The sequence below is a fragment of the Canis lupus genome, chromosome 3 (assembly GCF_011100685.1).
Source record: "Canis lupus familiaris isolate Mischka breed German Shepherd chromosome 3, alternate assembly UU_Cfam_GSD_1.0, whole genome shotgun sequence".
Lineage (NCBI taxonomy): Eukaryota > Metazoa > Chordata > Mammalia > Carnivora > Canidae > Canis > Canis lupus.
In genome coordinates, this window is record NC_049224.1 from 86,657,105 (window position 1) to 86,684,638 (window position 27,534).

Below are 27,534 nucleotides of genomic sequence, written 5' to 3' on the forward strand. Positions count from 1 at the left end.
AGACTGGAAAAATTGGACGACTAAATATGCTATGGAAAATAAATACAATGGTCAGAGTCATATTTGACTCAAGAACCGGGTGATTATTGATTGAACAATAGTCACAAAAATTTAAGTGAAACATTGGGTTGCAAAATAATATCAAGCTATTGTTTGTTCAAACAGCGCAAACATAACTACATACTCCTACATCAAAAAATATATATCTAGGTATCTCTAGGTGATGGAATACATTTTTTTAAAAAGTTGTAAGTCATTTTATTTTTTTGCTTATCTGAGTTTTTTTTTTTTACAAGGTCATGTACTATTCTTGATTAAAAAATATTTATTTTTTAAAGATTTTGTCTATTTATTCATGAGAGACACACAGAGAGAGGCAGAGACACAGGCAGAGAGAGAAGCAGGGTCCACACAGGAGGCTTGATGTGGGACTCGATCCCAGGACCCCAGGGATCATGACTTGAGCCAAAGACACTGAGCCACTCAGGTATCCCTATTAAAATCTATTTTTAATTGGAAAAATAAAACCTTAAGATGAGTTGAGGGTCCCAGTCGGGGAATATCCTGTAATGTTGTTTTTGTTTTGGTCGTTGTATTTTAAAGCCACGGTATCAGTATGGCTTTATCAGAGATTTTGAGAAGTGAACTTGGGCGTGCTGGAGGTTGTGTCACTCCATCAGAAAACATAAGCAAGGGATGAAAGATCAGGAACATTTGAAAATGAGATCATGAAGAATGAGAACTATACAGTCGCTAGGCCCCATAGATTTTTTTTTAATGGGAGACTTACTGACATTTGAAAGATGGAGGCCTGTGCACGGAAGGTGATTGGCATTTATGGGCAGTACAAGGCATGATTTGCCCCCCTCCCACTGCCTTCACCCCACATCCAAACCCTCACCCATCCACCCTCTGGATTAAATTGGATAAGCTATAAAACTTTCTAAAATTGCTATGTGCAGAAAGACTAGTTGTCGTTTTCAAAATATGACTTATCTGGATAGAGATTTTGAAAAAGTAACTTGTGACATTTTAAACACTTTTATGGACTCTTGTTAAAAAAAAAAAAGAAAAAAAAAGAAAAAGGAAAATTGTACCTGTTCAGAGAGAAAAAAAACGAGAGGAACCGAGAATAGTTTCATATCGAGTCTTTATTGAAATAGTTGGGTCTAAATCCCAACGGATTTTGTCAAAATTGAAATAATGTTTGGAAGGAGCACATGATTGCTATAAATATCTATTTATATTCATACCTCAGGAGTGGGCTAGAACCTTAATTTTCTTCATAAATGGAAAATTATTTTCACGAATGGTGGTTTATCATTTTTATGATGCTACAACTTGACCCCTAGAGTTCTAGAATTTTCAGGGCTTCCATCTGAACATGTATTTCAGAGATGGGTTACGTATGTGTTCACATATAAGATTGCACCCAAAATGCTTGTGAACCCTCTTTTTTTTTTTCTTCTCTGAAGGGTTAACACATATTCATGAATATTTTACCCTTTTAACTCCAAGTGTTTTGCAAGGGAAAAATTATGTTTGTTTAAACACCCTCACACTCCCCTATCTGTCCATAGACACATTTTCTATTGGTTGAGTACTTAATTCCAGGAGCAACCAGTTTTCTTCTGGGGTCCCCTTCATCTCTAACACAACCTAAACGTTGAGCATCATCAAGTATGCTGAATGATGACATTATTGTCAGTAAAAATTTCTAAAACCTATTTTACCAACAAGACTGATCTACATGAAAATTTAGGGAAGTTTTCTTTACTTCCCTGAGATGCCCATTTCTGCCTTTGTTCCTTTGTTTCTGGGTTCTCTCTCTCTCTCCCTCCCTCCCTCTCCTTCCCTCCATTTTTCTCCCTCTTTCTCTGTATGCCTGCTGCCTCTGCTTATGTGTATTGTCTCTCTTTTGTTCTCTCTGGCGTATACCAATTTTACGTGCAAAACCCTCCGTGCTCTCCTTCAATTCCCTCTCGTGCCATGGAGGTCTTAGCTTTCCCAGTAAGATTTATCCTCACTGTGCGTTTCCTTAGAGCCCTTTTAGTTACCAAGAATTATATTATTATATTATTATAATTTCATGCATCCTGTTAGGAGATAGAAATGTCTTAGTATTTTATGGTCTACTGCAGAGGTCGCAACTGGCTACCCGGTTGTTTTCTTTGATACAAGTGCTATTTATTTATTTGTTTGTTTATTTATTTTTAAAGATTTTATTTATTTATTTGAGAGAGGGAACACAAGCAGGGGGGGAGCAGGAGAGGGAGAAGCAGGCTCTCCACTGAGCAGGGAGCCTGATTGCAGGGCTTGATCGCAGGACCCTGGGATCCTGAGCTGACCTGAAGGCAGACACTTAACTGATGAGCCCCCCAGGTGCCCCAGTACAAATACTATTTAAGTTTTTTAAATTGGGGGCACCTGGGTGGCTCAGTGGTTGAGTATCTGCCTTCAGCTCAGGGTGTGGCCCCAGGGTCCTGGGCTTTTCCCTCTGCCTATGTCTCTGCCTCTTTCTGTATCTCTCATGAATAAATAAATAAAATCTTTATAAATAAATAAATAAATAAATAAATAAATAAATAAATATTTTAATTGGTTGCCAGGGCTTTAAGATTTTACATGAAAATTTGGATTTTTCTTTGAGAAAGATCAAAAGATTTTGACATCCTGGGCACCATACCAGGTGGTAATAGTGAGCTGAAGTGGAGTGGTAGGTCCTGATGATCTCCAATACACTGCAGTCTTTCACCTAAACTTTGGGGCCTTCACTGTCCATGTTACTGGCCTGATCTCTGCAGGCATTTGACTTTTCCACCTCTGTTCTCTTACTTTCTTCTCCCACCACTTCCTCTCCTGGAAAGAATCCCTCTTTTCCCCTCCACGAGAAGAAATGAGAACACTAGGATTTCCAGTTACAATAGCTGGACCAATGAGAGGGGGTGCCTCTGGCTATCCCTTAGATGACTCTTTGGCTTATATCCAAAGCTGGACCCAAGACAAAGAATGTTGATAAAAGAACTCTGTGACTGTCATTCAAGGTCCATAATACCTGAGTTAACCATTTAGCTATACTGGTAATTTCATTCTCTGGTATGTTTGAGATATGTTACACTTTTTTTTTTTTTTTTTGCATAAGTATATTTTGTCACAATTTGAACAAGCAGCCAAAGTTGAAAGAACCTAAAAATTCTTTTGGTGCATGTCTAGTTTTCAATAATACACACGTATTTGTGGTTCTTCTGATTTTGGAAGGGGTCTTTTGTGGGGTCCTGAATTTCCCTTCCCCCCTACAAATGTTTGATGACTTTTCCCTAGTGTTGCCCCTTCTGGCTGTGCTGATCTCTCTGGATATGCCGAGAGTAGACCAGTGCCAGGTCTTCAATAGGTGTGTGTTAAATGAATGAGCATTTTTAGATACTCTCCTGAAACAGATGCAGAGAGAGAAGAAACCACTCGCCTTTGGTTACGCATGAAGTCGCTGAGAAAACGGGGGTTACATTTGGCTGCTTGGTTCAAACGTTTGTTTAAGTGAAAAAATGCTGCCTTCCCATTTCTTCCCAGTTCCCATCACACTACAACTATAACCCAGCTTTTCAGTAAATGTTCCAATTTTCGCTTACTATGGGTCCTTGAAATGGTCACAAGTATTGGAGATTCTGACTAATTCATACCTCCAACAGATTTGCACTCAAATAATGGTTTCCAATTCTCCGAACATTTGCAAACTGCTTCCTCACTTAAGCGATTGGCGGAATTCTGACATTTGGGGCTCATAATTTCTTCTTATATCCCAAACATCGCAGTCTGTGGTAGCACTTTGTTGGCAGAGGCTTTATCAACCCAAAGTACCCATGATCGCATATTTGTGCGTGTCTTATCAACCTGCAAACCACTCATGCCTTTGAAATGTTCTGGGGCTTGTCCATGGAACTCAGTTTCACATCTTTCAGTAACTATTGGCATTGAACCCAGCATGTGTATTCCAAGTTCATAGATGATGTCTTCTGGAAGTTTTTCCACCTTATGAACTGAACATTAGTTTAGTTGTGCTTTCTTTTGCTGCTTTGGGCAAGTCATTCTCTGTGCAGCTTTGTATGAATTGCATGAATTGCCTGTTAGACTTGACTTAATTCATTCATCAGAAATGACAAGCACTTTGGAGGCATTTCCTTCCAGAGTCTCCCAAGTGCATGCACGAACCAGCACGCCACACTCGCACACATACAGACACACATACGCCACTATAAACGGAGAATGGCTTCGAGCCACTGACTTCCTGAGGAAAGCCTGATCGAGGATGAGTTTTCTCTTGTTTTCCTCTTGTAAATAATAACTATCTTACCCCTAAAGCCACCAAAATCTCAGCTCAAATACACATAATATGCTTCAGACTGAGAAGAGTATTTATGGGCACCTCTGTGACAGAGTGGTTTGGGAGATGTCACTTTATGAAAAAAGACTGGTTCCATGTCCATCTCTACCTGTAACATCCAGGCCCATACCCATATCTGATCCATATGGATGTGTGTATATACACAAAGACGTATACATGTATATACATACATATACAGAAACACACACACACATATATCTTATGAATACTGCATATTGTCTATTTCAGTTGGCCAAAAAAAAAAAAAAAAGATAAAATATTGGGGATTTCATATGGTTCAGCCCAGTAACCCTGCCCCAGAGTGAGTTTCCGCCTACTTTCCCCTATATCCTTGTACACTACAGAAATAACCAGAAGTTGTAAATGTCAAGAGATGATTGCAATGTTGTGATAGGTGGAATTTTGCAAGGGCTCCCAAGACTTCGATTCCCTGGTGTATGTGCCCTGTATAATCCTATCTTCTTGATTGTATCAAGACTTGTGCATATGATGCTAGGTCACTTCTGTGATTAAGCTGCGTTAAGAGGCAAGGGAGGAGGAATTTGACAGATGTGATTAAGGTCCCAAACCAGTTGAATCTGAATTAATTAAAAAGAGAGATCATATTGGGTGGGTCTGGCTTAATCAGGTGAGAGCACTTTAAAGAGGGGCAGGGTTCTTCCTGGGGAGACAGACACTCCTTTCTGGGCTGTGGTGAAGCAGCAGCCACATTGTGGCCTACCTATGGCCCCAGGGGCTGAGCATCTCAGTCTTACTGTCTCAAGGAACTGACAGAGGCCAACAATCTAAGTTTAAAAGAGGACCTTGAGCTCAAGATGAGGGCACAGGCCGGCCCGCACCTTGACTCATGCCGGTAAGACCCTGAGGTAAGACCCTGGTAAGACCCTGAGCAGAGGATCGAGCTAAGATGTGCCCAAATCTTGACTCAGAGAAACTGTAAGATAATAAATGTGTGCTTTTTAAGACACCAAGGTTTGGTCATTGATTATGCAACAATAGAGAATGAATACAAACATCAAAAGATCTGCATGTTCAGATAGTGGGTCTGACAGCACCTGCGCCTGCCACAACCTGCCCCTTCAGCAACTTCCTGCTTCCACCTCCATCTATAAGTGACCCAAAGAAAGGATCTAGGTGAGAGCCTGAGGTGCAGAGAGCCTCATGTTCATGCTGGCTTCACCTGGTGCTTTTGCATCTGTATCTGTGAGCTCAGCTTTATTCTTATTTACTCTGCTCTGTTACTGCAATAGGGAGGAATTCTCTTTCCAAGAAAACAAAAATATTTAGCTTGCTCTTGGTTTGGAAACATCAGACACTTGATGCTAGGAATGGGGTCTTGGACAGTTCCCTGCAGACACGTCATCCTACAGCATTGCGTGAGGAAGAAGGCGTGTGGCTGCCATAATATACTTCTTTTATTTCCCTACTTTCTTTTTTAATGTTCTTTCCTATTCAGGCTTCTGGGCTTTTTCTTCCTCTTTCCTTTTGTGTGATGGCATCTGCCTTGAATGTTGATGAGAGAAAGTTGGTCCCTCCCCAAGAACTTATTTGGGGGTAATTAATTCTTGGCACCGTAGTGGTGCTTCACAACTGTGACTTTCTTAGGTATGAATTGAGTGACTAAATGTCCAGGCATAGGATGTGTGCAATTACTGCATTTCCTTTTGCCAAAAATTAATTGTTTATTGAACTTGGGCTAGCGGGAATGGCAGTAGCCATTGCTTGTGTGGGGGAGTGGGGACGGCTATTCACATGAGGATGGTGAGGAAATCCTTGAGAACGTGGACTCTAGTCTCTTAAGTCCTTATTTGATATTTTATGCCCTAGAGATCTGTAAGGAGACTGTTCTAGAAAGCTGAACCATGTCTCAGGGAGATTACGGTCTATTAGGGCGGCAATCTTGAAAAGATGACCATTCATGAACTCTTGGTATATCGTGAGCCACAAGTACGAAGAGATGAAGGACAAGAGGGTGAGGGAATGAAGCTATATGGGGGTAGGCAGGGTAGGGGAGACATCAAGGAGGAAGTGTTTGAACTGGAGTTGGATGGGGGTATTTAGCCAGAAGAGTATGTGATGATGATGAATTCATTGATTCAGCACATCTTGAACTTGGACTTGAAACTAGAATTTTAGGGAAAATTTTGTACTACCTAACACATGGCAAAATAAAAATTAATTGACTAATACTCTGCTAATTTAGAATCTGTGGGAACTGGAATGTAAATTCCACCAGGGGCAAGAGTCATCCTCAACTCTTCCCTCTTGCCTCCACAATGCCTAACAGAGAGTTTTGCCTGCACTGGATGCTCAAACACAACTCGGGCCTAAGTGCATGAATCTTACCACTGAGCAACCTGGTAAAAGTGTGTTCTAATAAGATTAATTGTGTGATTGCATTTGTAAAAACAAAAAACTGGGAAGAATGAACTGTTTACATGGAAATGATTGCTCAATCACAAAACATTGTTTCCCAGTCATTAAAGCAGGGCTGCAAATGAATTCATTGGCAGCCCAGTGGGATTCACTGTATATTTTGAATGTACAAAAAAGTTTTTTTTTTCCGAAATAGTATCTCATTCATTAGTCTTCTTTCCTGTCTCACCTTCAGAATGAATAAAAATTTCATGAGGTTTGGATAAGTCCTCCTTTTTGATATTTTATCAGATTTAGGGACAATATAAGCTTTGGAGGCTAGGTAGTCAGCCAGAGTGGGTTCAGGGCAAGTGATCTAGATCTAGAAGGTGTTGTGAAATGGGGATTCAGAGCAGAAGAGTAGCTCAGTATCAGGTAGGCCATCAAGAAGCTGGGGCAGAGGAGAGAGTCCAATCGAAATGGGCTGGCAATGGCCATGGAGTATTTCAAAGGTAGGAGTTCTTGTAGATGCTAATGTGGAAGGGAGATGAAGAGTGAATAGTAGAAATTGTCCAGTCTGATGAATGTGTCAGAAGCATAAAACTTTCAGGTCAACCCTTAGGAGCTGAGCTGTCCTTCTTGACAATAGATTTTCCTTTTATTTAATTTTATGTATGTATGTATGTATTTATTTATTTATTTATTTATTTATTTATTTAACAATAGGCTTTCCTAATATCACCATGCACACCTAGAAATTAGCAACTTGGCAAATGAGTTTGGCTGGTTTGTCACATACTTTTGGCAATTTTAGCTTTCTTTTTTTTTTTTTTCTTAAGATTTTATTTATTTATTCATGAGAGACCAAGAGAGAGGCAATGACACAGGCAGAGGGAGAAGCAGGCTCTTTGCAGGGAGCCCAATGTGGGACTTGATCCCTAGACCCAGCATCACATCCTGAGCCGAAGGCAGACAGTCAACCACTGAGCTACACAGGCATCCTGCAATTTTAACTTTAACCACTCTTGACACTCTACACAAAAATATTTCCTGCTTTCTAAGACTCATTGGCTACATGATGGCAGCTCCATTTTGTGGAAAGTAGCTCTCTCACTGTTTTCTCAGTAACTATTGTAAGTGCTCCTATGAGGGGGCCCAGAGTATGAAAGGTGTAATATAAACCCAGATTTCTATTTTAGGGAGCAAGAGGTTATGTGCACAAAAGGCCTTTTGCTGGATTGCACGTTAGATACCTCATTAACTTAAAAACAGAATTTGAATGTAAATTATAACCCTTGTTACTACTCGTAACTGCAGTTCAGATGATAAGTTGGCAGTTTTCCCATACCTTCATAAACCAGTAACCTCCAGAATAAATTATATATTGCACCTAACACCAATTGTCCTTAAAGAGGCGATACTCGTTCACAAATGGCGTTAAGGGTGCCACAGATTCCACATGAAGCTGCTGCCACAAGCTTGTGGAAATGTATCCTCTTCCTACCATTCTCCTATTTCCCTAGAGGCCCTGAGCTGACTGAAATCAGGATTTGAGCATGAAAGAGCTAGAGTTGCTACATGTGGTTGCAGTGACTGTGAATCAGAGAAGTTCAATGGGAAAGTCCAGGACCTTGTGGACCCAGGAGAGCAGTCTCTGTGCAGCCTTCAGATGGTCCCAGGTGATTTTTCCCAGGACCACAGGCTGGGAAGCCAAGGGACCCTGGCAGATTCCCTCTTGGGCTCAAACTGCCTTGTTTACTCTTCAAGCACGGGAAGGCGAAGCTCCCTAAACTCCTTGAGAGTCTCCAGTATGTGCGTGAGTGTGTGAGTGCATTGTGTGCATGAGCCCGTGAGCGGTACATTTTTGTTTTCATCAAGACTTTAATATAGGTAGGAAACAAATGTCCTGATGGCGGATGGCTAAGTCCCTACATGGATGCATTTGCCCAAGGGCTCCAGGGAGAAGGGACAAACATTTTTGACCTTTTTTTAAAAAAAGGGAGATGATCCTAATTAAAGTCTATTATTATTCGGTTGACTCATTTTGTAGTCATGGGAGAAAGAAGGGGTTTTACAGGTAGCCAGGAGTTTTATAGGTAGCCAACAGCATGATGGTGGTGCGTCCATTTGTTCTGAAAACTGCAAGGTCCCACTTCTGCTACCAGTTCTTCATATATCCTGGCACATTCCCCAAAGAAACCCACTGCCCCTCATTATCATAGTTGAACAGATGGTTCTGAGCAGTTCTCTGGAATTCTGTATGATGCCAAGTAGAAATTAACACTCCTGGGAACTCTCTGTTATTCTAAAACCAAGATCTTAGTTTCAGTGTTTGGAGACCCTGCCCCAACCTGGAATGTGTCAGCAGTCACAATTTTCAACGTTACTGTACTTTTTGGGCAAATGTCATGGAGGAAGCAGCCTGCTCTGAGGAGGCTATGTGGGCAGTTCTAATTCTCGATCTCTTTATTTCTTGATATTTTAGGTATATATTTATCAAAAATTATCCTGTGATCAGAGAAAGATGTTATGTAAGTTCTGAGATCAGAAAAAAAAAAGTTATATAAGTTCAGTGATTTGTAGAAAGCAGTCATCAATAAATACACACGCAATGAGTGAATAAAGGATTATTATGCATCATTACTTTACGACATGTTACAGATTTCCTGGTGTGTCTCTTACCTGTCTTCTACACTAAAATATGTCTGTGAGGGCAGGAATCTTGTAGTCAACGTGTATCCTCAGAGCAGGGATACGGTTGGCATTTAATAATGTTAAATGAATGGATCACCTGAGAGGTCTGTTTAGTGAACAAATGGGGGCAGTAATATCAAATTCTTCTAAGAGTATTTTTGAATTGCTGGAGCAATTTTAAGTACTCTACCCTGCACAAAGCTGCCTTGAAAGTTCGTATTTATTGCATGGTCTATTGTGTTCTAGGTACCGAGATAAGTAGTTTGTTGACACATGCATGAGTCTTTCATTTACAATTCTATGAAGTGTGTATTATGAATATACTCATTTTGTAAATGGGGCAAGCTGAAGTTAGCAGAAGTTAGAGACTTGCCCGGGTTTAGATGAGTGGCCACTGTTTGACTCCAGGCCTGGTTAACTCCTAAGTCACCCCTTAAACGATTAGAGCCTTCTAATGTCTTCTTTGATTTGTTTATTTGGCCAACCAGTGAACTAACCTACTCTTATTCAGGGCTTTCTATATCAGGGGACCATGTTGGGTTCCCGGTGGCATGGCCTTCCCATTTTTGACGTGCTTAGGAGGAGCAGAGGTTAGGAGAGAAGATACAGGTATGCACCGGTAGGATAAACTGACCAGTTTCAACCAATTTACTCTGCAGATATTCCTGATGGGGAGGGGGTCATGATGAACCATGAAATGCCCCAAAGCCAGACGAGAACAATAGTCTGTCTGCAAGAGGTTGCCATTGCTTCCAGAACAGACTTGAGTGTTGTGTTCTGCAATGGAGATCTTGTCAGTTCTCTGCAGCCCCCCGCCACAGCTGTCCCTTAAAGTATTGACCCAGTCTGTGTCTCAGCCACTTCACTTCTCCTCAGAATGGAAGTTTACAGAGAGTTGTTTGCAGTCACAAGAAGGAGAGGGAGAAGAAGGAAGCTAGAGCACATTGTCAGCCCTGAAATGTGCAGCTTCTCGCCGCCTGTCATCCTAAGGGGCTGATTGACTCTTCAGAACTGCTTATCGGTTTTCATTTAGGGCTATATTATTTTAATGTCACTCACATTGCTTCAAAACCCTCTTCCATTGCCAGAACTCACCTACCAAGGGCAGAATCAGACCTTGCTCTCAGAATGAAACCTGCGTAGGAACCTTGACCACCTTCCTTTCTTGCTTCCTTTTCTTGGAGACACGGTCTGAAAACGTTTATATTAGCTTCCTAGTGCAAGGCTGTGTGGGAGAGGCACTGTGCTCTACCGTAAAACTCTTGATTAATTATGTAAAATTCTTGTAAAATAGTGAATAATCATCAGAAGTGTTTTGCCTTCCTTTTTTTTTTTTTTTTTTTTTCCCTTCACTGTATTTTTTTTTTTTTTTAATAGGCTGCGGGACACACTGCAGCAAATATTTCACATGGGAGTTTGTGCCACCACAATAATTAATGCCAGAAAGTTATGTGAAGGTCTTCCTGTATTAAGTAAACTAGCCCTCGCTGAGAATGGAAAGATAAATGGTGGGAGAGTCCAGAAGAAAGCTGCTGTAAAAATGACCTAAGATTTAAGATATATAAACTGCGGGAAAGGAACCCACATATTTTTATCTTTGCCAAGAAAGGTTACTATTTTTCTAAGACAGTAACAGAATAATAACATCTTCAGTTAGCAAATAATTGCACAACTGTGTGATCAGATGCTTATAGATGTTGCAAGGAAAAAAAAAATTAACAGGGAACTGTACTTTGCCCAGCTTTTGTTTGCTGCCCTTCTAGTGATTAGAGTCTGTCAATCAAAGACTGTTTTTATATAAAAAGCCATTAGGAGTTAGATCTTCAGTACTTCTGAAGGGCAACCAAACTCGGATGCGGCTGGAGATAGCAGTTACTCTATGGCCAACGTTATCATGGGGGTGAATTATAGGTATTGGCGTTTAGCTTTGTAAACTGTGCATACCTGGGGATTTTAATAAAACATGGATTGAAGTTTTATGTTTTCCCTTCCTAAGAACATATAGCATTTTTACACGGAGACTTTATTAGTTGTTCATATGGCTTCATCAAATTGCAATTCATAGGGTAGATGTACAAGGATTGGAAATAGATATATTCCAACCACTGGAGTGAGATCGGTTTGTAAGTCAATATCTGCCAAGGGAGGTGGGGGGAAGAAGCTCCTAAGGACCCTTTGTGTTCCCTTTAAATAGAGAGCACTTTTTCTTCAGGCTTCAAATAAACTTTTATCTTCCCCGAGTTGGTTGTGAGGTCTCCGGTGCCTCTAATGAGGTCCTGGCCAGGGGTACTTTCCAAGTATTGGAAAGTTCGGGGTGGGGGGTGTCCAGGCTGCTCACATGACTTCCCCCTGGGCCAGGCCTAGAAGACTATATGGACTGTGCTTCCTCTCTCTGCTTTTGCATGCCCAGGCCCCCTTATCTATGGGGCTTTGTTCTAGGTTCTCTTGCATCTACACGAGGACCCTCTATCGAATATTCTGACCTCCTTCTCTGGGTATTGCTCCGAGGCTGTCACTGCAAGGTCTGTGTGCAGAGGAGGCTAGGAAAGGCCCCCACCGACAAGCTGAGGTCTGTGTGGCTGCGCTGGGAAGAAGAGCAGCCCTGAGTCTGTATTTCTCTATTAGTTCCTGTCTGGTCTGCTGGAATGGCCTCCTAACCTGCACCCTCCAGGTGGCACCTGCAACACTGTTTTTGATCTAAGCATCTTAGCACTCCCACCCCTTTTCCCTGGGTTTTAGCTCTTCAACACCTTCAAATTTTCATGAGGATAAAGACAGAGCCCTGCTGTAGTCCATCTCCTGACCCAATTCACCCCACATCTGTATCACCTCCCCTTGTTCCCTGGGCTCCAGCAACATGACTTTCTCCAAGCTTTGCTTCCAACTACCGCAGGGCCTTGCAAAATGAAATTCCCTCTACACAAAAGGCTCTGCTTTCAACCGTCACCTTTACTTCTCAAGCATGGTATCTCAGCAACTTTTTCACTTTCTCAGGGAAGTCTTCTCAGCTAGGTCATTACTCTGTTCTGCATTCCTTCACAGCACTGTGGACCTCTCCTCTCAAGTGCTTTGCTCTACTTGTGGCTTTGCATTTTTTGTACTACTTTATCAATATCTGCACAGAGATGTAGTAGATGATGAGCTTCACGGGGGCAGGCACCACTGCTGTTTTGGTTTTTTTGGTTCATAATTTCATCTCTGGTGCTCAGCATAGTGCTTATCACAGAGGAAGCATCTGATAGATCATAGGTAAAATAAGGAGAGGATAAGAGAATGAGAGAGAGTGACAGTTGCAGGTGCATACATGAGGGAGGGAGGGGGAGAGGGAGAGAGAGAGTCCTGTAGTTTATGGAAGATAGTGCTGAAATAGTTCTCTATTTCCACTTTAAATACTGCATTTCAATAAGTCTAAGATACCGTAATCGTATGACACACAATTACTTTATGTATCACAATGAAAAACCACTGCCAATTAAAATATGACATACCATTGATCTTAGAATGCCTCCCCCCTCCAAGCAATATTAGACATCAGAATTGCAGATGACAAAATGTGGAAAGATGAGCATCTTGGAATAAATGCACATTGGAACTGTGTGATATTATACCTACAGAAAATGGGCTAAATTGACAGTCAAATGGATGTAGGGTTGGTTGAGGAATGATGGCCGTGAGGATTGGTGCTAGTACACATAGATTTTTGAATATCAGGATGCCACTGCTGACCTCAGCAGTATTATTTTTTCTTTTTCTTTCCCCTTTTCTAGTAAGGACACATCTAGTTACATAGATGTGACTTGATCAGTGGGCGAGAAGTAGCATTCAACTTTCAGGAGGTTGAGATTATGAGGAGCAGTCTACTATGTAGCAAGAGGAAGATCTCATGGCTATCAGTGGTGTCCCCTGACCAATGGACTAACAGGTCACACACAGTATGGAGTGTGGTCCAGAGAGTTCCCTGAGCATATCTTCTTGCTCAGCTCCTGTAGAGTAGCACGTTTATGCATCTCCCTGAGATTATTTCAGCACCATGGTACTCTGAAGAAGAGTAGTGAATTGGCAGTGAACTAATGTTCAGGGACAAACCTCTAAGTTGCAAAGCCATTACTCCTGCTCCCCCGGAGTGGACATTCCTGGCAGCCTTCCCCACATAGGTGCTGTAGCCTTCTCTTTATGAACGGATCTGTAGATTCCCCAGCAAAAGGTGCTCTAAGGTCAATAGCCAAGGATCTTAGTTCTGCTCCTCAGCTGAATGACTTTGGCGGGTAATATCACCCCTATGAACCTCAGTGGGAACCTCCTCTTGCTGAGACTCTTCCAGTCCTTACTCTAGATCTGAATCCCTCTCTTCGTGTGACAATGAATCATAAGATCTCTGGGGTTTGTGTAGGTATGACCTCTGTGCCTTACATCCCTCCACTGATTCTTCTCCATCTTTCTTATTAACCAACTGATGCACTGTCCGTGCCAGTTACTATGCCATAGGGAGACCCCTGCCTTTCTCCCCTTCTGTTGCATTTTCCCCCCTTACTCCTGGTATTTGTTATTTTCATAGGTCCAACTCTGTGTTATCTCCTCTAGCTTGGGTGTAGCACCTCAAATCCAAGAACTTCCAGCCGTGTATAGAAATGAAAATGTGACTCATAGGACACTCAACGCTACTCTCTCAGTCTTGTGACCTTAGGGCCATAGAAGTATAAAAAATACCGGATATGACAGGATCTGTTGGGATTGTCTTAGCTAATTAGCTCATTTAACAGATGAGCAAACTCTCAAGGGGACAGGGGGGATGACTTACCGAAGGTTACCCAGCTGGTAGTGGTCAACTCAAGACAGGACTCTCAGGTCTGCCATCCTGTGCGCTCTCCAGCACACCAGACCGACTCCATTCTTCACAATTCCTAGGTTTCTGCACCCTATTTTAAGTTTCTATTTATTTTGTCTTCTGAGATTTGCAAACCTGTTTTGAAAAAGAATTATATCTTTTGTTTTCAAAAGCACTCCCTCTATTTCATATTTTAAAAATATGAATATGAATTTCCTTACAAACTTAGTGCTATAATTTTCTTCAGGTCATCAACTTCAAGACTCTTTGTTGCTGCTTTTTAAATGCAAATCCTCTTTTTTAGGAATAACCTAGGGACCCAGGATATTTCCTCAGGATCTCATCTTAAGGATTCTCATTCTCTTGAAGACCTTATCTCTGTTTGTAACCAGATTGTTTTAGCTCAGGATATTATAACAAGAATACCACAGTCTGGGGGTGCTTAAACAACACACATTTATTTCTTATAGTTCTGGTGGCTGGGAAGTCCAAGATCAGGGTGCCAGAAGATTCAGCATCCCATGAAGGCCTGCTTCCTTTGTCTTGGTGGAAGGGACAAAAGAACTACCTGGGGTCTCATTTATAAGGACACTAATCCCATTCATGAGGGCTCCATCCTTGTGACCTAACCACCTGCCCTACCTCCAAATATCATCACATTAGGGATTAGGTTTCAATGGATGAATTTGTGGGGGGGGAAGGGTACACAAATACTCAAGTCTATAGCACAGGGGGAGTCTAAGTCCTGAATGCTATTGGAAAGCCCTCTACTAGGGTGAAAAGGGTGAACAAGCTGGCACAGGATGAGCATTTTTTATGTACCTGCTAAGTGCCTTACTGATATGGTCTCATTTTAACTCTCCCAACAACCAGCTGTCAGTCAGTATGACTTTCACTTTATACATCAAGAAACTGAGGCACAGAGATGTTAAAAAAAAGTGGATCAGCAAGTCACTCAAGTAGCAAGGCGGTGGAACCAGGACTCAAACCCAAATCTGTCTCTTTATGAAGCCTGGTCTTCTTGCAGTTTGCCTTTTTGGAACTAAGAACTTGAATTTTTCATAATGTGTGGTTTTTGAGCTGTTGATTTAATTATTTATCTTTTACCAAAGACCAATAGCACAATCAGTAATTTCCCTAAAGAGATTTATAACCTGTCTCTTTCATTTTCTCTCTTATCTGAGCATCCCTGGACATTTATCATCAAGAAGCAGCAGTCGAGAGGTGAAATCTGCCTTGTGTTAGTAGTGCACAGTCACTACTGAAACTGAATGGAGACTGGCAGAATGAGATTAACTGGCTTGACTTCAGAGCAGTACAGGTCTTTACTATCCCTTCATTGCAGGAAATCACCAGTTGTGTTTTAATTGTCCCAAGTGATCTGGACTTTGATCCCTAAATTCATGAAGTGTTGCTTCTTCTCAAGGCAGAGCCTATATTTCTGTCCCTCACATCACTCATGCCACCCCTTTTTGAAGCAAGAGGATCATGGGGCCCTTTTTGCAATATATACATATATATATTACATATATGGTTTCCCTCAATTCAACTTGGAAAACTTAGATAACAAAATTTTGAAATGGTCACAGCTTTGAGTACCAGAGACTTGCCTCTGTTAGAGTTTGGATTTTTTAAATCTGTGGTTGCAGCACAGATGGCTTGAACTGCAGTGACTACTCAACCCAATGATGCCCAAAGTCAGTTTCCTCTTGCTTGCTTCAAAGATCCATCATTCATCATTTCAGAATGTGGACATGCCACATGCTTTTGGCTAGTGCCAAAGTTTAGGACATTCTCTGAGAAATATCACTGCATTATTATTGTTTAAGATCATGGTGCTATTTATGTAATGCCACTGCTTCCATTTAGATCTTACCTTAGCATTTTTTTAAAAGGACTTTCATGTATGTATCTCAGTCCTATAATCCTTTCTTCATACTGTAATCAAAGTAATATTTAAAAAAATCAAAAAAAATCAATGTGATCATATCATATCTTTGCTTAAAATCTTCTACCCACTTCCTTTTGCCATCAAAACAAATGCCAAATTTCTTCCTGTGGTTTAAAAGTTTCTATAGGAGTTGACCCCTGCATACCTCTTTACTCCATCTCCTGCTTAATCAATTGTAGCCACTTTGGTCTTTTTCCTCTTTCTGGAATTCATTTCTGCTTCAAGGTCTTCAAGGTACCTGCTGTTGTCTGGGCCTAGGATGCTTCTTGAGAAGATGTCTGTGTAGCTGGCTCCTGAAATAGATGTCAACTGAATGAATCCCCTGACATGGGGAATACTCATGGTTGTGTTTGCTTCTTCCTCACTCAAATCTTCTTTGACTGCACATGTTCCTATGCTAGGTATGTTCTTTCATCTACTGGATGTCTGTTTTAGGTCTTATGTACTGTTGAAGATATATTCAACTAAGTTCCCAGAGGCTGTAGGAACATATCTTTGATTTCTTTGTTATTTCCCTTTCAGTGCCGTTCATTTGGAGGATAAGAAGATGCAATATTGGGCAAGCAGAATGGAAAGACTAGCCTCTGAGTTAGGGGATGTGTGTTTTAGATTGACCCACTTGCTAACCAGCTTTATGGGTTGGGGTAACACATCCACATCTCTGGGTCCTATAGCTTCCCTTTTAGAAAACAAGATGCTTTTGACTTGATCTCTTATTCATGGACAGAATTTTCAAATATGTCTATGATTCCTTATGTGATCATAAAAATGGATTTCTCCATGGTAATCAAGAGAGGATCAGACTACATAAATCCAACAATATTGGCATGAACATGGCTTTCCATTTCAAATTATTTCTATTCTGTAAAAGATTCAAGATCCTGTGATGTACCCAGGCCTAGTTGTATGGGTCCATTTTCCCCTGTAACTGTTTTAAGCACACCTGATTGGAAGAAAGAAAATCCCAGTAAGTGGGATGTTTGTGGGTGTATATGGCAGGCCAGGTAGCTGGATCCAAACTGTGAGGTGGTCACATGGAATGAAGGGCTTTATGAGGTACATGTTCTAGTTCTTTATCTTGAGGATTCTATGGAGAACTTGCCAATTCAATACTGTGTCTAGTTCTTTTTGTTTTTGTTTTAGTGGAAAACAAAGCTAGGGAAATACTGCCATGTTTAAAAAAAAAAAAAACAATAAACCAGCATGCACTTTAAAAAAAAAAAAAGATTGATTAATTGATTTTTTAATTTTTTTTGATTAATTGATTTTAGAGAAAGCCTGAGTGGGAAGAGTGGACGGAGGTGGGGTGGTGGGGGAGAGAATCTCAAGCAGCCTCCCTGCTGAGTGCAGAGACAATGTAGGGCTTGATCCCGGGACTCTGAGATCATGACCTGAGCGGAAATCAAGAGTCAGCCACTCAACCAACTGAGCCACCCAGGCTCCCCCAAACATGCACTTTTGAGAACCATAATTAATGCTAGGATTATGCCAGGACCTCTTGCTTGATTTTTTGTAGAACCCTTTCCACTCTCTCGATGGCAAATTGCAAGATCAGTGACTTCTGCTTTTTGGAAATGACAAATCAGGTCAAACTAATTTCCTAAAACCTCGAAGAATGTTCCAAATTTCCAGATCCTCCTGGAAATGTTTGTCTTCAGGTTTTCTGTTTTATCATCCAGTGTGTGTGAAACAGAACAACTAAATAACAAACCATAGTGAATGACTCTCTTCCCGACAGTCATGGCATTTGGCTGATTGTACGGCCCGCTCTTTCTCTTCTCAGTATGTTTTGTGATAGATGTATGATTTGGCTGATTAGATCTCTTACTTCTTGAACTACTAGATTCAGGATATCTCTTTGGATACTCGAGGAGCGTCTGTTTTGGTGCCACACTCTAATTAAAGGCTGGTACCCAGCTGTAGGAGTTTACAGTTCTGTAACAGCTTTCCTTGTGTTGTCACATGGAGTTAACTCTCCGAAGACGGGCTGACTTTGCAGCGTTTAACTCTCTTGAAGGAGATTACCGTAATTACCAGTGATCAATGTTTAATGCCTCTCTACCCAACCCCACCTTTGCCCCTTTACAAGACAGGTTGCAAAAGAAAAAAGAGAAGAGAAAAGAAAAGAAAAGAAATCAGTGATAGCAACTTTATAGTGAGCTTGATTTACTTTACAAGAAAGTTGATTGTGGCTTGGCTTTTGAAATATGCCTAGGCTCAACAATGCACTGTTTCTGAGTATTTTCTGCAGTGTCACTCGCTAGATCGTTCCTATATTTTTACCCAATGGATCAGGTTCCTTTTGAAGATGTACCATGTTCTCACTTGAAAAAATTATGAGGGGAAAAAAATCATTTGATTTCTCCCTCTCCGTTTCTTACAAGGGCAATCTATATGGTTCAGTTTGAGAGCTCATGATTGGTGCGGATGTTAGGAAAGAACCGAGGTACTGCAAAGATTCAACATGAGGAAATGAAAGTACACCTTGGAGAGATGAATTATCCCCCCCCCCACTAATTAATAGCATATTATAACAAAGGAAATCCTTAAAAGGTAAAGGTATGTTTTTTTCAAGTCACATTTATCAAACATGGTAAAGTAGTCCTGAGCTCTATTAGTTCCTGTGGATTTTAACATGATATATGGATTTTCCTTTTCTATTGTTCAAATGTGAAAATGTTTTAAAAAGAAAAACATGCTTTTATTGCCATTTTTTAAAATATTGAAGGGGATAAAAAGGAAAGTGTAATAAGAGCAGTATATTTTTATGTCAAAAGTAACCTTTCTGTGGTACTCTTTAGATAAAACTGAATATTGGGAAAGAAAGGGAAAGATAAGTAGTTCTCTTATTCATCTTAGTCCAAAATCCATTTTACTCACTGCTGGTTGTTGGCATTGTGTGATGATATGACATAGTACCAGAAGATCAGATTATCAGGGAAGAAGGAGATTCCCAATTTAATAGTTACTCACCGAAATTTTTCCCTTATCTCTACATCACAGAAAAATAAGTAGTTGTTAAATTTCAAATCCTGCAGTCTTTCTGATTTATCATCAAATTGTGGATGCACTTAGCTGCCTAGCGTCAGGGAATCCAATAAGTCCTGTCACATAAGAAGAAAAGGAAAAATCCCATTGGATAATGGGTTACATTCTCCCCCACAGTGATTTATTTCTGTCACAAGACTTAATTTTATCATGAGGCAGATGCTCTGTCTGTATCAGTGTATTCATTTCTGCATTTATCTGCTTCATTAAAAAAAAAAAGCACCTGCTGCATTTTTGGGGGGGATGTATTTGCTTCTTTTATCTGCCCTGATGACCTGATTATGTGCTATTTAACTACATCTTTAATTTCTACTTCTTTACATTAAAAAAAAATCTTATGCATTTTATGAAGTGAGTCCAATGTGGAGGGGGTGCCACGCAGACGAAATTGCACGGGGTAACGGGTACAGCGACAGAAGGTGTTAACATCTGAGCTCTCTGGTACCGAGTCTCTGAGATTCATGTCAGAGGGAATAAGCAGAGCTTACCGGGGTTATCAGGCGATACCTGGGATGAAATGGTGACAGCCTCTGTTATGAATTAATTTTGTTGGCCCGTGTATGGAAGACGTTGTTGCCTTTCACAAAAGGTGCCAGGTAGACTTAGAAATACACATAAAAAAGAAGAAAAGATGGGGAAAGAAGGGAGAAGAGAAAGAAAAGAATAAAGGAAGGAAGAAGGAGGAAAGCAAGAAAGAAACCTAAAAAAAAAAAAAAATCCCATCATTTTTATTTGGTCTGAGTCCCTACACCTCGGCACAGAACATTTTAATGATGCGCTTGGGTCTCATCAACTCGACCCTCCCTCCAATCTGCCACTTAATCCAGATTCTGCTCCTATGAATAATCAGCCTTGTTCTTGGGGCAGCTGAGGTCTACAGGTTGGACTCCTTCGCCAACCGTCCTCACTCCGGAGCAGCAGCTACATCTGCCTCCCCGCGCGGCTCCCTGCCTTTAGTCTCTCCACGCAGGTGCCTGCCCCCCTCCAGGGAAGGGGTCCCTGTGAGAGACCGGCCGATAGCTGAACTGTCCCCTGAGCTCGGGGTGGGACACTCGGCCCAAAGGACCGGTCCTGTTGTCAGCTGCCAGTGACAAGCGACAGGCCCAGCTGTAACTTCTACAAAGTTTCCAAAACCCCTTCTTGGACCTTCTGTCTGTTTCTCCTTCCTCCTCTGACTTCCCTTGAAAAACAAACAAACAAAAAAAAGTCAGCTCAGACCATCCAGGGTTGGTTATTATTTATTTATTTTTTCCATCAAATAGGGCACAGAGGTGAAGGTAGATTGTGATGCTGGGTTTCCCAGATTTGCATTTTAGTGGGAGCGCTGCAAGCAAGCTAATAGACGAGAAAGGAGACCAAGTTAATGACAATTCTCTAAACAGCTGTTGTACGATTCAGCTCCACTACTTCAGTTAATTAATCAGCACCTTGCTGGCAACTCTGGGGGAGAGACTCGTTAGATACTGGTAGCAAACAGACAATGCTTTCATATCAAATATGTTCAACAACGTCTAATACAGCAATAACTTCCACAGAAGAGGGTAGGGAATAGCGAGGCTCAGGAAGGCGCTGGGGGAGCGGCCCTGGGTATTTCTGCAGCTCTGCGCTTGCTAGGAGAGCTGCATATGCTGCTTTCTTTGCTGCCTGTAACCCGCCGGAATAAAACGCGGGCACGGGAATCTCCAGGGCTTCCTGTTATCACAGATGCCTCTTTTTATCGTAATAGATAAAATACGTTTCCGTGAGTCGGTCGCAATGTTCACGATACATAGTAAATCGAGGGTCTCCATTGCTGATTTGGGTCACACTGGCCCGTTTGGAATTTTAATCACTGGAATCACTCTCAAACTTGACGACAGCTAAAGGGGATCCAGACATTCGGATATAGGCCACTCACCCAGCCACCACAGCATTTAGGATGAGAGCTATCGACTCTCAAGCTTCTCCTGACTTTTTATATTCTAAAGGGAAGCAACCTCTCCTTCTCCCTGGGAAGTCAATAAAGCCATACATATTTTATGAATGATAATGCACAGAAATCTTAAACAGACAAAATTATATCTATAGCTGGCCGATGTCCTCTGCATTTTCTTGCTCTTCCAGAATTGCTGTCAGTAAAATCGTTACGGAGTTCAGGGTAAAAGTTGTGTTATTCTATGTCTCCTGTTATCACATGGCCTTCTCATTGATTAATTAAAAAGTTACCATTACGCGTAGGGCTTACTTTCCTCTCCTTGCCACTCTGTTTTTACCTTGACATTTTACAGAGATAATATAGAAACATGACGGTAAAAAAAAAAAAAAAAAAGATTTGCCAATAAATGGCCAAATGGTAATACTTCTCCAGTTCGGTGAGAAAAACAATTTTGATCTCAATAAACAATATAAATGATTATCATCTAAATCTTAAAAATATACACGTATGTGTTTTATATATATTATATAATTTTATCTATTTTATCATTTTCCACTTGGGAAAAAAAAACTATGAAGGAGAAATTGTCTAATGTTTGTAAAGATTATCATGCTTTGGCAATTCTCTTTGAATTCCCTCCTCTGATATTCTCGCAGGAAAATCCAGCCTTGGGTTTCCTGCCCACCTGCCAGGGGTCGGGTGGAGACCTTTACACCAAAGACTTGAGGTTGAATTAACCAATTCATGTGGGCGATTTATCCAGTCGGCCCGCACGTACTGATGTAGACAATTACAGCTTCAGTTCTTTAATGAATCCTACATTATGGCAGAAGAGTATCATCGAGTCTACAATACTCCAGGGAACTATAAAGAGAAATGTCCCTTTTAAATTAGCTTTATGGTGCTGAAGCTTTATGTATTTACTTGCAAGTTCAATATTAACTCAAAGTACAATTCTTGAACTCTCCCTATTGTCGACGACAGCGTTGCTTGCAGAAAGGGCTTTCTTGGTGGTTATTAATGGTGAGTCTGTTTAAAAAAGGAAAAACAGTTCCCACCTGCTATAGTTGCTTTTGCTCTTTTGCTACGGAGAGAGCTGGATGCTTTCTTAATCCTAGGTAATCTGACGTACAAAACTTAGATAAAAAAGGACTTCTTGCCTAATCCAACTTCTCAGAGTGCGATTTACTTTTAGATTTGATTTACAGATAGACTTTTTTTTTATTTTTTGCTTTCTTCTTTTTCCACATCATGGGTTCCTGATTCGTGACCTATTTAGGATAGAAGTGAGATGAAATTTACTAGGGAAAGAGGTGGTGGCAGAGTGGTGGCTTGGTCACTACTCGGCTCTGGTGCGTCTTGGGCTTTTTGAAAACTATACATTGTCTTGTAGCTTCTTTGTAATTCATTTGGACATTCAAAGCTTATCCCCAAATGGCTAATGTGGCACATGCACCACCATGGTCCTTCTGACACCCAAAGCAGACATCACTAATGGATAGACATCACTAATCTATCCTACTGAGGGCCCATAGATACAACTTTAGAGTCTTTGTGAACACCAAGCTGGAAGCTAGTTACTCACTGATCAAAGCTGGTACAAGGAGTAAAATTTATTTTATTGCCCTTGACCTAGACCAGGGGGTGGCAAATTATAATTCATGGACCAAATATGGCCTGCCACTTGTTTTGGAAAATAAAGTTTTATTGGAATGCAGCCCTCTTCACTCATTTATGTATTGTCTATGGTTGCTTTCATGCTACAAATGACAGAGTGGAATGGTTATGATGGAGACCGTATGGCTCTCAATGCCTGAAATTATTTACTTTTTGACTCTTTACAGAAAAATTTAGTTGACCCCTGGCTCAGATCTTTATAGGTTTCCTTTGTCTAGGCTTTCCTTGTTTTATAGAAACAGAACATGTTAGGAAGCTTTCTCACGGGAAGCAGAGTGGCAGGGAGGACAAGTGGGAACAAGAGAAGGATGGAGAAGAGGGACCAGGCCTGAGTGGTAGTGGGAATGAGAAGCAGTGAACTTGCTTCCTGTTCTGCAGTTCTGACTGGGAAATCCTTTTGGATTGAGACAGGTAGGAATGAATAGAAGGACTTTTCTCATCGGTAGATGCTGCCCTGTAATGGAAGGAGCTCAGTTTCCACAACTGGGTTGGAATCACCTCACTACTCACTTTCCATGTGACTTTGGGTTTTGCATAAGAAATGGTGATTGATGCTTACCTATTCAGGCACTAAGGGATGCGACACATGAAAATTGCTGGTAAGAGGTAAGAGTTCAATCTTTGTTGGGCTCCATCGCTCCATTTCATCAGGAGAGAAAATGCCATCGGAGTTCCGAAAGTGTTTATAAACAGCCAAGTCTGGATGAATGTGGAGGGTCCTCTTGTTTGTGTCATGCAGACCATCAATCCTGCTAAAGATGAGAAGAACATACTTTCTCCATAGCCTCATTTTCTTCTTGCCTGTGAGGCTTGTCTGGATTGGCCTCAAAGCCAGGCTCCCTGTGCAAGGCTGACTAGAATTTACTTCACCTTTCAAAGCATTCTGTATTTTTAAAAGGGATTCTTCATTGTTTCATTTACCTAATCAATGAACATATAAAACTGAATATGACTCATTTCCTCCCCACGGTCCACCAGAGGAATAAGCAAGTAAATGAGAATTAGGATGAAGAGGCAAGGGGTGGGTCCGTGGTGATGCTCCAGGAGGGCTCTGCTCCTTGTTGGAGAAGTTACTTTCTCACAGAAGGGACTCTTTAGCTGAAGGTTGAGAGATGCAGAGAATGCAGAGAATGAGAAGGGGCCGGGTGAGGATCTCGGGCCTGTACAGATAAGGGAATGAAGAAAGTAAAAATCAAAGTGAGGACGTGAATGTATTTGGGTAGCGTGGGAGGGTGGTAGGAGACAGTCATGGAGAGAATCACAGACGCCTTTAGTTGCAAATCTTGGGGATTTGGATTTTATATACCATCCTACCCAGGACCCTGAGGACTATGAAGCAGGACGGTGACATGATCAAATGGTGACTGCGTCTTTCAAAGGGTGTTTGGGAGGTCAGAGAGGAATTATACACCAGAATAGGACACTTAGAAGGAGAGTCAGTTCATGGCAAGATGCAAAAGTCAAAGTGTGTGTGTGTGTGTGTGTGTGTGTGTGTGTGTGTGTTTCCCTCCGAGAGTCGATCTACATGACTTTCCTACATTATTTCCTACCGAGCAGCACAGTATGAATAAGACCAATAAGCCCCTGCTGGTCCTTGTTTGCGTGCTCTACTTCTCTGCAGACTTTACTTAGACCTGAAAAACTTTGATATAATCAATACCATTGGCGGGGATGGGGTGGGGCGGGTGGCGGGGGGGTGGGGCTAATTGGAACTTGTCACAAAAAGAGATTGATTATCTAACAATGATTTAGACTCACACTAAATTATATTAAACTCCTAATTTTGGTAGGACACGATCAATTTCAAATATACTGTTGTAAATATGAGTTTCTTTTGGGCCAGCATTCCTTCATGGAAGGAAGGGGTAAGCATTTTGAATCTGGGATAGTCTCACCCCTCTTCTGTTGATTGTTGCTTCTGTTGGTGTCTGTTGGGGAGACCAGATCCATTCCTTGGTGGTGTCCAGTCATTGTCATTTCTGATAGGACTCTGCTGCGGTGGCCTTCTTGCAAAGCCTGACCAACTTCCTTTCTTACCCTATCCTCAGCTTCTTCCCTTATGTGGTATTTTATGTATTTTTACATGTATGCTCCTCCCTCTTGCAACCTTGGAGATGCATCGCTGCTGCACTGCTGGTCTTGAGACAGTGGGGCTTGGAGAAGGAATGCGGACTTTGAAATGCCACAAACTTGAGGTGGAAATCTGAAAATGTCCCTTGGCATCGTTGCGAGCACCCAACAAGTTTGCTTCCATTCTTTCATTTCTTTTTCCTTCATCTGTAGAAATGAAATTATTGGTACCTACCTGGCAGATCGTTGTCAGATTTGGATTGGACACGAGCACTCTACCTAGCGTTGTGTCTGCTGCAGTTCATCTGCCTAGAATGAGATAGCCAAAGGGCTTTATTACTAGTGGTGTTTTCTGCTTTCCCCTCCTCTGCCCAATCTGGGTGAATGTTTATGCCCATCAGAAAAGCCTGTTTCATTAGCAGGAAGACCGACTGCCATACAGATCACTTCTCTCCTCAACCCCCTGGAAGATTTTCACCCCAGGAAACAAAACAGCCCTTTTCTCTAGTACTTTCTGACTGGTATACTTTAAAGCTTCTCTGCTGAATCTTCCAGGCAGGATCAAAAGAACTCTGGGCTCCTGGAGCTTCAGAACGTTTTAAATCTGCTCGGGAGCCTTTAACTGGTTACTGCCTACATACAGGGATTACATGGACGGGGGCGGGATGGGTTTAAGCTGAGCCACAGAGAAAATGGCCAGAATAGTAGTACAAAGAGGGTTTGCCTGGAAATGAGGTGACCAAGGTTCTAATCCTCAGCTTATTACTAGCTCATGGCATGGGCATCTGAGCAGACTGGGATATTTTACCTCCAATTCACATTATCTGGAAACTTCTACTCTTCTCTTTCTTTTTTTTTTTTTTTCCTTTTGACCTCAGGAAAAATTGTCAAACACAAATGATAACTGTTTTTAATTCTGAAGTTCCTTTAGGAAGGAAAAGGTGCCCAGTGGACTGTTTCAAGCCCTTAGGATAGAACTGAGAAAATTAGTCTTAAGGGTACTGAATGGCATCCCAGTCACTCAAGAAATTATTATGCCTTTGCTGTGCTGTTTAGGAAAAAAAAAAAAATCATTTCCCCTTCCTTCTATCATCTGTATATGTGCTACTTTTCAGTAGCCTGGAGACCGCAGGTAGGGAACGAGCTGTTAATGAGAGTCTTTCAGTTTAGTGGTCAAGAGCTTGGACTTGGGAATTCGGTCCAAGCTCTGTCTCTGATCCTGATGATCTCTCTGTCCATGAGCAAGTTGCTTACCTTTTCCAAGCCTCAGTATCAACATCCGTAAAATGGGGCTGATGGCAATAGTCCCTGTTTTATAAGGGTAAACTCTGAACCAAAGATATCAAATAGCTGAAACAGGCAGAGCTTGGTTAACGTCCAACATGCTGCTGCAAATGTGAATTTACTTTCCGACCATTACTCCTTCCTCATGGAAGGAATTGGCAAACATTTTCTGACCAGGGATCATTTGATGTCAGTGTTTCATTCTGGCTGTGTGGGTCCAGTGAACTTTGTCCTCTGTCCCCATTTGTCATTTTCTCTGTGTGTTGCAGGGGTTCAGTCTACTTTTACAGTGAGTTGGTGTCTGATGCGATTCACTGTTGTGTTGAAGGAAGAAATAGTCTACGGAAGACGCTTAGTGTGTTACCTGGCACACAGAATATACTCAGTAATTGTTAAATACCATCATCATTCTGATGAGATTCTATAATGCGGTAACACGGAATATTGCTCTTCTTCAATTTTTTTTTTTTAGTACTATGTACACAGAGTCCGACCTTTTGTTTTGTTTGTTTGTTTTTGTAACCCTTGTTTTCTAAGGGAAGATGAACTAAGGCCAATTTCCTTCAGATTCCGGGATTAGGGGATAAGGCTAATGTGTCATCTTAAGGGGACACAATTAAACTTAAGCAATAATTTAGGTACCAAGAGAATCTGATTAAAGCACCTAAGGCTCTTTGAATTTTTCAGGAAGGAAGTGCTGTGCGAATTAAATATTGTTTAATTGAAAGTAGAGAAGGTGCTTTCATTGGCTCGTCAAATGTTGGAAGATTAGGCTAGAAAGAGCCCCAGACTTCATTCTGATGTGTGCACAGAATGGCAGGAGCAGCAGAGGGAAGGAGCACAGTTTAAAATGGAAGCAGAGAAGCTGCAAAGGGAACTGAAGACATTTTGATACAAGTGGGTATAAAATTAATGGGCTATATCGAGTCTTTCAATCACTCTGTGAAAATGGGAATATGTAGCTTGTCCAAAGGTACGATTAACAGACACAGAACCGCACCCTTCATGTTGCTGTAGTTAAGAGGATGGGTCTTGGGGTCAAGCCGACATGAGTTCAAATCCCAACTCTGCTATTTTCTGAGTGCACACGTGGTAGGCAAGTTAGGTGAACGCTCAAGCTCCCAGTTTCTGGATTTTTTTTTTTTTAAGGTGGAGACATCTAATAAAAATTTATAGGGTTGCTTTGTGGATACAATGGAATAATGTATACGGTGCTTAGAACAATACCTGGCACACAATGAGAATGGAGCATGATAGTAATAAGATTACCCGACTGTAATTATAATATTAGTAGGAACACAGTCCGGTCTATTCCT

The 27,534-nt window shown here is 41.3% G+C and overlaps 1 protein-coding gene and 1 long non-coding RNA gene across 8 annotated transcripts in view; one reads left to right on the forward strand and one right to left on the reverse strand.

Annotated features, from left to right (window-relative positions):
* PPARGC1A (PPARG coactivator 1 alpha) overlaps positions 1-27,534 on the forward strand; it is a 639,471-nt gene that overhangs the window by 413,213 nt on the left and 198,724 nt on the right. The gene's annotated exons all lie outside the window — the stretch shown is intronic.
* On the reverse strand, positions 11,449-17,260 carry LOC102155363. 2 transcript variants are annotated; one of them, XR_005357376.1, is made up of 5 exons: positions 17,168-17,260; positions 16,370-16,517; positions 16,150-16,211; positions 14,247-14,408; positions 11,449-12,683 (listed from the first exon to the last, which is right to left on the reverse strand). It is a non-coding gene; the product is annotated as an uncharacterized LOC102155363 (long non-coding RNA). The 2 variants fall into 2 exon arrangements; XR_005357375.1 differs by lacking the exon at positions 16,150-16,211 and having other exon boundaries at positions 11,451-12,683.